Source organism: Natrix helvetica (genome assembly GCF_964273705.1).
Source record: "Natrix helvetica genome assembly, chromosome: 5".
NCBI classification, from domain to species: Eukaryota; Metazoa; Chordata; class Lepidosauria; order Squamata; family Natricidae; genus Natrix; species Natrix helvetica.
In genome coordinates this window covers 141,039,985-141,049,131 of record NC_138551.1, presented here as the reverse complement: position 1 = coordinate 141,049,131, position 9,147 = coordinate 141,039,985, and the positions used below count along the sequence as shown (strand labels likewise).

The 9,147-nt window shown below is 47.1% G+C and overlaps 1 long non-coding RNA gene across 1 annotated transcript; it reads right to left on the bottom strand.

The window, feature by feature from the left end:
• Positions 1 to 4,995: 4,995 nt before the first annotated feature.
• LOC309393479 lies at positions 4,996 to 8,247 on the bottom strand. Its single transcript, XR_014175596.1, has 3 exons — positions 8,107 to 8,247; positions 6,575 to 6,776; positions 4,996 to 5,071 (listed from the first exon to the last, which is right to left on the bottom strand). It is a non-coding gene; the product is annotated as an uncharacterized lncRNA (long non-coding RNA).
• Between the last annotated feature and the right edge of the window lie 900 nt (positions 8,248 to 9,147).

Below are 9,147 nucleotides of genomic sequence, written 5' to 3'. Positions count from 1 at the left end.
GGCCGCCGCAGGGGAGCTGCCAGCTTTGCCCTAGGCACCGGGAGGCATTTGGGGGGGGTGCATGCCACACGCGCCTTCGTCCTGAGGAGATCGGAAGAAAATGCTCTACGTGAAGGCAACAGCAGAAATGCGGTGAGGGGGGAGTTCCCCTGGGGTCTTTTTCTTGCTTCTTGAACAACTAAGTAAATAAGGATTAGCAGTCTTTCTAAGACTCTTTGATCTTGGTAAAGTGTTAAGATTGGAGAGGGGGGTTTTTCTCCCCCCCTCTCGGAAAAGCGGCTTTATACGATCTCACTCTCGGAGGAGAGAGAGAGAACTGGGGAAAAACCCTTTTGATATTCACTTCTTTCAAGCAATGGGATAATGACTTCTTTGAACAATTGCGAAAGAAAGAAAGTGAGCTGACCTAATAAACTATGAACGAAAACTTTTTGAATGGTTGCTCTCCGATCCCTTGAGAGGGCTGAGCCAAAATGGTGTTTCTTCCCTCGTTTTTACTGCCGTTACAAATGAACTGTCGTCTTTGAAAAATCTTATGGGTTGGAATTACAAAACCCCAGTGAACCCTAGAGGAATCTCTTTGTACAATCTTCCTTGGATTGGGAAAAATTGACTACAACTGGAGGGGAGCTGTATTGAAAGACTAATATCCCACATTGGACTTTGCCTGCCTGTGGATCCCCGCTGACGGCGCACTTCTGCAGACACCATTTTTTCTGTCTAGACTTATAACTTTTCTCTGACTTCTGCAATGCCTGCGAAAAAGGCCCCCCTTCCTAAACCAGCCTCGGCTCCATCTTCTTCTGTCTCAAGTCCTGTTCCCCAACAAACACAACTATCTTCCTTCTTACAACCTAAAGCCTCCAAGGGGGAACAGCATTCTCAAGAAATGTTCCATCAAATGTTCCAGACACTCTTAAAGGGACAGGACAAAATAAAAAAGCAGTTGGCGGACCTAAAGGAACAACTCAGAGAAAATCAACAACAGACTTTACAAAATAGTCAGAAAATAAATGCCCTAGAGGAGGGTGCTGTGGTGGTGGGAGAAGAGGTGAAGGCTTTACAAAAAAAAATCTTGGGTTTGAGAACTTCATGGAAAAAATGGAATTTGAAAGGATGTCTTTCTTTCTTAGATTTCAAAATATGCCTGAAATAGAGGGTGAAGATTTAAGGGAGATTATGATAACAATGCCAGCAGATTATTTTAAAAGAGATAAACAACAGTTAGGGTGGGATATTGATCTGACATATAGAATCAACTCAGCATATGCTAGAACACACAATGTTCCAAGGGAAGTTCATGTTAAATTTTTTAGAAAGACTACAAGAGATGAGATTCTAGGGGCTCAAAGGGGGGAACCTTTAAGATATAAGGACAAAGAAATAACCATTTTGAAACAGATACCAAAAAGAATAAGAGATAAGAGGAAGAAGTTCTTCTTTCTAACTAAAAAATTGTATGAAAAAAATATCTGGTTCAGATGGGTTGTTCCAGAAGGCTTGCTGATTTTCTGGGAGGGTGGTAGAGTGAGAATTAATACAGTGGTAGAGGCAGAAGCCTTCATGGAAAAACACAAGAACCTTCTAGACGGAACAAGAGACAGTGCGCAAGATATGAAAGAAGGAGGGGCCATGGCTCAGCCAACAGACAGGGGAGAGAAGGCAGCAATGAGGCTCAGGTCACAGAAATGAATTAAAAGTACATTGCAATTGTTAATACAATGAAATGGTTAGAAGTGATATAAAGTATGATTGAAGATGTTAAAGAATTTGAAGTAAACTTAAACTGCTAATATGTATGTAATGATGATATTTTGATATATATAAAATAAGAGAGAGATGTAAGATCCCGGGGAAACACCACCTTCCATATGATGTAGCTGTCAAAAATTTTCTCCACACTTATGTACCCTTTTCCCAAAAAATACTTGTAAAAACCAATAAAACTTTTTTTTTTAAAGAATTGGGTGCAGCCGCTGTCCACGATTGCCTCAACTTCCCCTTCTGGCCCCGTCTCGGGCACAATGAGCTTGGCTTTGATGGCAAAGGGGCAGATGGGTGCGCTTACCATTGGGTCGTCATCCTCACCGCTTCCTTCATCTGGGCTTGACAAGGGCCTTTCGGCTGGGCCTCCATTGATCCCTGGGGAAAAGGTTGCGTGTTTGAGGCTTGTCTGGCAAATTTAGCGGCTTGTCTTTTCCCAGGCAGCTTCATTTGCCTCTCTGCCGGCTGAGGTTCCTGGAGGAGCTGTCCCTTCAGCACTTTCCCCTGTCTTGCTATTGGCAGGGAATCATCTTTGGAAGGGGGAGCCCTTTCCCCTTCGAGTTTCCCAAGCTTTTCCCCCCTGCTGCTTTGTGAAGGGGGGCAGAGCCCCCATGCCTGGCACTGGTTTTGTGCCGGCGTGGGTGGGGGCGAGGAAAAGGGCAGCTCAGCTGCTGTTCCCAGATCTTCAGCTGCTGTTCTTATGTCTTCTGTTGCTCCCTGTTGGGGCATTGCAACTGATTGAGGGTTCAGTCCCTGGGGTTGCCCCAGGCCAGTTATCTGAAATGGTGCCATCTGCTGAGGAGGGGCAGGCTTCCATTGGTATTGCCCCCATTCATGGCCCAGGAAGAAAGCCCATCCCAATGGTGCTTGATTTGCAGGCTGCAGCCCAAACATCGGTGCCTGGCTAGGGGGAGAAATCCCCCAACTCCCTTGCTGCTGGATGGATTGACTTCCCCATCCTGGTTGAGGGCCTATCTGCTCCCCAGGGAGGAGGGGCAGTGCAGTTGGTCTTACTCTGGGGGGGCGTGGGAGGCTCTTTTTGCCCTCCCCAGGCTCCTATAAAGCCTCTGGAGCCTGGGGAGGGCAAAAACAGCATGTAAAAATGGGGGGGGGGGTCACGCCTGTTGTGCGCGCATGCGCACTGGGGTGTGTGTCGCACATTGCATTATGGGTGCGGCACACCTGCACATGACCCCCCTGCACTCCCCCCACTTGTGGCACGCGAGCCAAAAAAATGTTCGCCATCGCTGACCTAGGTGAATTCTCCAACATGCAAAACTGAAAATCCAGATGGGGAAGAAATGTCCAGATGAGTCATGAATTCATGGGATCCCTGCTTAGTTTATTCTCACCTCTGCTGAGGGTTTTTAAAGGCAAAGTTTACTCAATTCGCACCCCTTTTAAATGTCTTCATTTCTCTCTAGCAAGGAGGATCCAGAGTCGGAGAAGCTCTGCTTGAGAGAGTTTTTCTCAGGTTTAACACAGTTAGTTTTTCCAAAGAATCAGTGAGGTCTGTCTGCTTTAGGAGGGTTGTTACAAAAAAGATTATTGAGTGGGTGAATTGTTGTAAAAGCCCCTTTGTCTGTCTGATTTTTTTTATTTAAGAAAAATGGTTTCCGTTGAGGTTTGGTGGTATTGAGAAGTCTGAGTTTAAGAGTTCTTTGAGTTTTCCTCTTGACTTTGGACTGACTCATAACTGCCAGGGAAAGGGGTTAATTGGAGGGGGGGGGACTAGACTGGGATTGCTTCCTCTGGTGGGATTCAGGCGGTTCTCCCTGGTTCGCTAGAACCATTTGTTAATTTTATGCGGAGTTCTGAGAACCGCCTGAATTGCCTCGGCCAGGCCCCTCCCCCCTGAGGGTTCCCCCCTCCCCCTGAGAAAACGGCCTGTCTGAAGATCCTGTGGACCACTTTGGCTCAGGCAGTGGAATTCCCCACTGGTTCCCTCTCTCCGCCAAGCAAAAGAATCGCAGAAACTCTGCAGAACCCAGAATGGGACTTCCCCGAATTTAGGAAAAAGGAAAAGAGGTCGACCAATGGGAATTCTCCCTTCTGTAGCATCATCGGTCTCCAGGCAGAGTCTCTCATGACCTAACCCAGTGCAGGAGAGCGTTCCAAACCCCAAAGGACTCTGCCCGGAGACCGATGACGCTCAAGCAGGGAGAATTCTCATTGGTGTTGACACTCATTCTGACTCCAGGGCAGCAAAAAGGATTGTTTAGTGCTGGAACAAGACTAATATCCCCCCCCCCTATCTTTGTAAAACCTTAGTAAGGCCACACCTGGAATCCTGCATCCAGTTTTGATCACCACACTATAAAAAGGATGTTGGGACTTTGGAAAAAGTGCAGAGAAGAGCAGCTAAGAGAATTAAAGGCCTGGAGACTAAAACATATGAAGAACAGTTGCAGAAATTGGGTACAGCCGCTCTAGAGAAAAGAAGGACCAGGGGAGACATGATAGCAGTGTTCCAATATTCGAGGGGCTGCCATAGAGAGGAGGGGCTCATCCTCTTCTCCAAAGCACCTGAGGGCAGGACCAGAAGCAACGGATGGAAACTAATCAAGGAGAGAAGCAACTTAGAACTAAGGGAAAAAAATTCCTGACAGTGAGAACAATTAATCAGTGGAACAGCTTGCCACCAGGGTCTTCCATTACTGGAGGCTTTTAAGAAACTTGAGCAGGAGGATGGACTAGAAGACCTCCAAGGTCTTGATCTCGTAAATTGTGGTCACATGACTACAGAATTACGGATCAAGTGCCGAACACCCAAAATGTGGTCATGTCAGAACTTTGGAACAGAGTTGTAAGTAGTGGATGATCTGTCGTAAATTTGAATGGTCACTTACCGGTTGTAAGTTGAGGGCTACCTGTAGATCTACAAAAGAATTTCATTTCCTTACTTTAGAGAGAGGTGAGGAGTTTTGTGGCCTTCAAGGGTTTTGTGATAACGCTTCACATCGCCAGAGGCTTCTCTTAATGAACGACACTTAAACAAATTTCTCATACGAGGCAAGAAGACTTTTATTAATCCAGAACTGGTTTTGGGGTAAAGTATTTACGTTTTATTCTTCAATGATTATAGGCTTTGGGTCACTCAGGGCTACTTTGGTTCTAAGCCCATTATGCCCACGAAACGCCATCTCTCCGACACCTTAATGACCTTGTGGTTTTCCTTGTTGCTGCTTGTTAGGCAGGTCCACCAGTTGGAGAAGGAGATCATCCAGCCAGGTCAAATTCCTTTCCAGAGACGTCCGTCCTCTCTCGCCATTCTACTCTATGCAGGAAGGATTGTGGAAGCAAACGTCTGTAAAGGGATGGGAAGGAGAAGAACCCATTGAGTCAGTCCCAGACAGGTAGGGAAGACGGCCAAGGCTTTTCCTAGCTCTTGTTGGTGGGATTTTAGCAGCAACTCACTCTGGTGGGGTTAGGAGGGTCCACAACCCATGGAGTTGCCATGAAGGGGAGGGGGCAAATCTATTTTCCAAGCACCAGGGGGCAGGACAAGAAACAATGGATGGAAACAAATTAAGGAGAGAAGCAACCAGGAATTAAGGAGAAATGCCCTAACAGTGAGGACAATTAACCAGTGGAACAGTTTGCCACTAGAAATTGTGGCTGCTCCATCACTGGAGGTTTTAAAGAAGAGATTGGACAACCATTTGTCTGGAATGATATAAGGTCTCCTGCTTGAGCAGGGGGTTGGACTAGAAGACCTCCAAGGTCCCTTCCAGCTCTATTCTGATTGATTGGAAAATATTCCCCTCTGGATTTCTGCAAATTAAAGGTTTAGGAATCGGTCAGTGTTCCTCAGCCTTGACCACTTTAAGATGTGTGGACTTCAATTCCCAGAATTCCCAAGCCACAAATCTTTAAGTGGTCAAGGCTGAGGAAGACTGAAGTTGGTAAGGCTGTTTTTAATTCCTGGCCAAGGAAAACACCTCCCGTTTCTATCACAGGAAGTTTTTTTTTTTAATGGACTTTTATATGATTATGGAGAGCTGAGAAATCTGATCATGCAGTAGAAAAAATGCTGATACAGGTAGTCCTCATTTAGTGACTGCCGTTGGTTGCAACAACCCAGTGATTAAACAAAATATATTTAATGTATACAGAGAGAGAGGTGGGGGAGGGAGAGGGAGAGACCGAAAGAGAAGGAGGCTGCAAAGATCACTGCATGTTGCCACCTCATTTAGATAATTTTCTCTGGTACAGCCCCGTATGTCCAACTGTTTCTTTTTCCTCCCTCACAAGACAGAAAGCTGCTTAAACAAGCTCTTTTTTCTGAGCTGCTCTCCTCCCTGGATTATGCATCTTTAAAAAGTTCTTACTGCAAGTCAACAAGCTCAGTTTTGTCACCTTAGTTGATTAGAAGCCTCCCACCAGCTGGCAGCTGCTGCCTGAAACTGACTGGATCTTAATCAGAGTCACTCTGAAGACTTTTGTCATTCTAAAGGCCTGCCTTGCTTGGGAAATGAATTTTTAATCACCTCATCTTTGTGAACAGTCACCATCTGAGACCATTGATAAACAAGGGCTACCTTTATAGAAGAGGATGGTTTTTAAGTTGCTGAAATCTTTTCAGATGCCTCAAACTTTAACTCCCAGGGCTATCAGGAATTCTGGGAGTTGAAGTCCAACACATCTGGAGGGCATCTGGTTAGAGAACAGAATGCTTTAGGGCTTCAGCACTGCTCAACATTACATTTGGCTGAGGATGAGTGCAATGAGATTTTTTACATTGTGTCTGATATTTCTTTTTCTCTTCATTTCCCCTTCCCCGCCTCTGATTCCCCCCTCCTATAAATACCCCAATTGCAGCAAATGCCAGGGCTTCCGCATCGCCCATTCCCACTGCAGGGCGTTCTACTACCCTCGCAGGGAGAAGGGTTATTGTTCTCCTCCGGGCAATGCTGATTCATCCAAGTCCCAGTAAAACAGCCCATTCCTTTTACACAACAAATGTTGGGCCCGAAGCAGGTCCCTCTGTTCTCAGGGCCGCAGGCCATACACTAAAAGAGAAATGAAAACAAGACAGTTAACATATGGAGGTATCTCCGAAAAAGCACTTCTTCTCTCCCCTGGTTTAGCTGACAAAGCGAGGAGAGCCTGTGGCTTAGAGGTTAATACATCTATGCAATATGTAAGTAGTGCAGGTTCGAATATGGCTAGCTGACGAGAGTTAAATAGCTTGAAATGGATCAATCCTAGTTTCCCTTTAATTCTTTGTTGGTAAATATAAATTCAACCCAAAAATAGTTTCTCCTGAAAGCGACTGCCTGCGAAGGCTCCTGGGGCTGAAAGGCCAAAGCAGAAGCAGGATGCTCCCTCCCATCTTTGCCCTGATAGACCGGCCTCACCTATCTGGAGGCATAGGGTCATGCTAAGCTGCCATAGCTCCTTCCAACTGCTAGATCCCAAAACATTAAGGTAGACTGCTGCTGGACTTGGAGGTTCCCTAAATGGGCCACCTCAGTAGACCCATCTCCTGTGCAATTTTTCAAGACTCTTTCGAAAGCCGGGTGACCGTCAAATGCTAGGCACACTTACACCCAGGAGTAAGTCTGCTATCGAGGCACACTGCAGAGTAAGTAAAGGTAGTAAAATGAAACATTGCAGGCGATTGGGAGAACAATGCACCCTTTGAAGGTTTGGTCTAGTAGGGGTTAAGGCACCAGGCTGGAAAGCAAGAGACGGTGAGTTCAAATCCTGCCTCAGCTATGAAACCCACTGGGTGACTTTGGACCAATCATCGGGACCGGTGGTCTCCTACCTTTCAATCTTTTTTGAATTGAACTCAGTTCCCAGGGATTATCTCTTGTTGTCTTGGCAACAATGGGGAAACCATGCCGTTTCCTTCTAGGATTTAAAAAAAAAACTTTTCCCATGCTACTTGATGGCCCTGGGATTTCCTTGTGGCCTCTCAGTCTTAACCAGGTTCAATCTTAGTCAACCCTAACCCTAACCCTTCCAGCTCTATGAGACTCTCTGCCTCCTGCTTGTCCCTCCCAACTCTGTTATTCTCAACCAAGAAGCTTCTTCAGCTCAGCTCTTTCTCCAAGAAAGTCAGTTGCAGAACTGAAGCAGCCGCTTCCTGGATGGGTTGGACTAGAAGACCTCTGAGGTCCCTTTCGACTCTATTATTCCTCTATCGCCTTTGCATGGGGGGGGGGATTGCCTTTCAGGCCAGAGGGGTGGCTCATGGACAGAGCTACCACTCTGCTGGGAGTTAAATATTTGGTGACATACAGAGAAGGAAAAGAAAGAGAAGGCTGTGGAATTCTTCCTTAACGAAGAAGACTGGAGGGACAAATGCAAATAACCTGGGATTCTCTGACTTACCAGTCGGATTTCTGCCTGGCGCCCGGACCTCTTTCCTCGTGTGAAGCATTTGTAGTAGTAGCAGCCTGCAGAGAAGGTGAGAAAGCAGGAGAGAAACACCAAAAGGATCCTGGAAGGCATCGTAGGGAGGCTGGCAAGCGGTTGTTCGTTCCTGCTGCTGCCTTCCCTTCCCGCTGTTTGCATCGGATTCCTGGCTGCATCCCCTGGGTATTTATATTCTCCGCATCAACTGTTTGGAGCCCTGTAACGCTGTGCCCCCAACATTGTTACAGGTGGGGGGCTCTGCCCCCTCCCTCTACAGACCTCCCACCCGAAAACCAGCCTCCCACCGACACAAGTCATTGAGCCATTCGGTGCCATGAGCAGAGCTAATGGGGGGGACAGAGAACGCAAGGGACCAACCAGAGAAACCGAGCGGAGCTAATGGGGGTCAGGGAAGAGAGGAGACCAGTAGCAAAGCTAATGGGGCAATGAAGGCAAGGGACCAGCTGGAGAAAACAAATGGAGCTAATGGGAGTCGGGGAAGAGAAGGGGATCGTAGCAAAGCTAATGGGGATCAGGGAAGGCAAGGGACTAGCGAGGAGAAATTGTTGGCCAAATCTGAGTCTCGGCTTGTGCTCCGGCAAGCACGATTAAGCAATCTGGGACAAGCAGATCATTTCATGAGGATTTATTGGGAACGTTCCGGTTCAAAAAGATTCTGTCCTACAAAGTTGGTCCCTTGCCTTCACTGCCCCATTAGCTTTGCTACTAGTCTCCTCTCTTCCCCGACTCCCATTAGCTCCGCTCGGTTTCTCTGGTTGGTCCCTTGCGTTCTCTGTCCCCCCCATTAGCTCTGCTCATGGCACCGAATGGCTCAATGACTTGTGTCGGTGGGAGGCTGGCTTTCGGGTGGGAGGTCTGTAGAGGGAGGGGGCAGAGCCCCCCACCTGTAACAATGTGGGAGACACAGCGTTACAGGGCTCCAAACAGTTGATGCGGAGAATATAAATACACAGGGGATGCAGCCAGGAATCCGATGCAAACAGCGGGAAGGGAAGG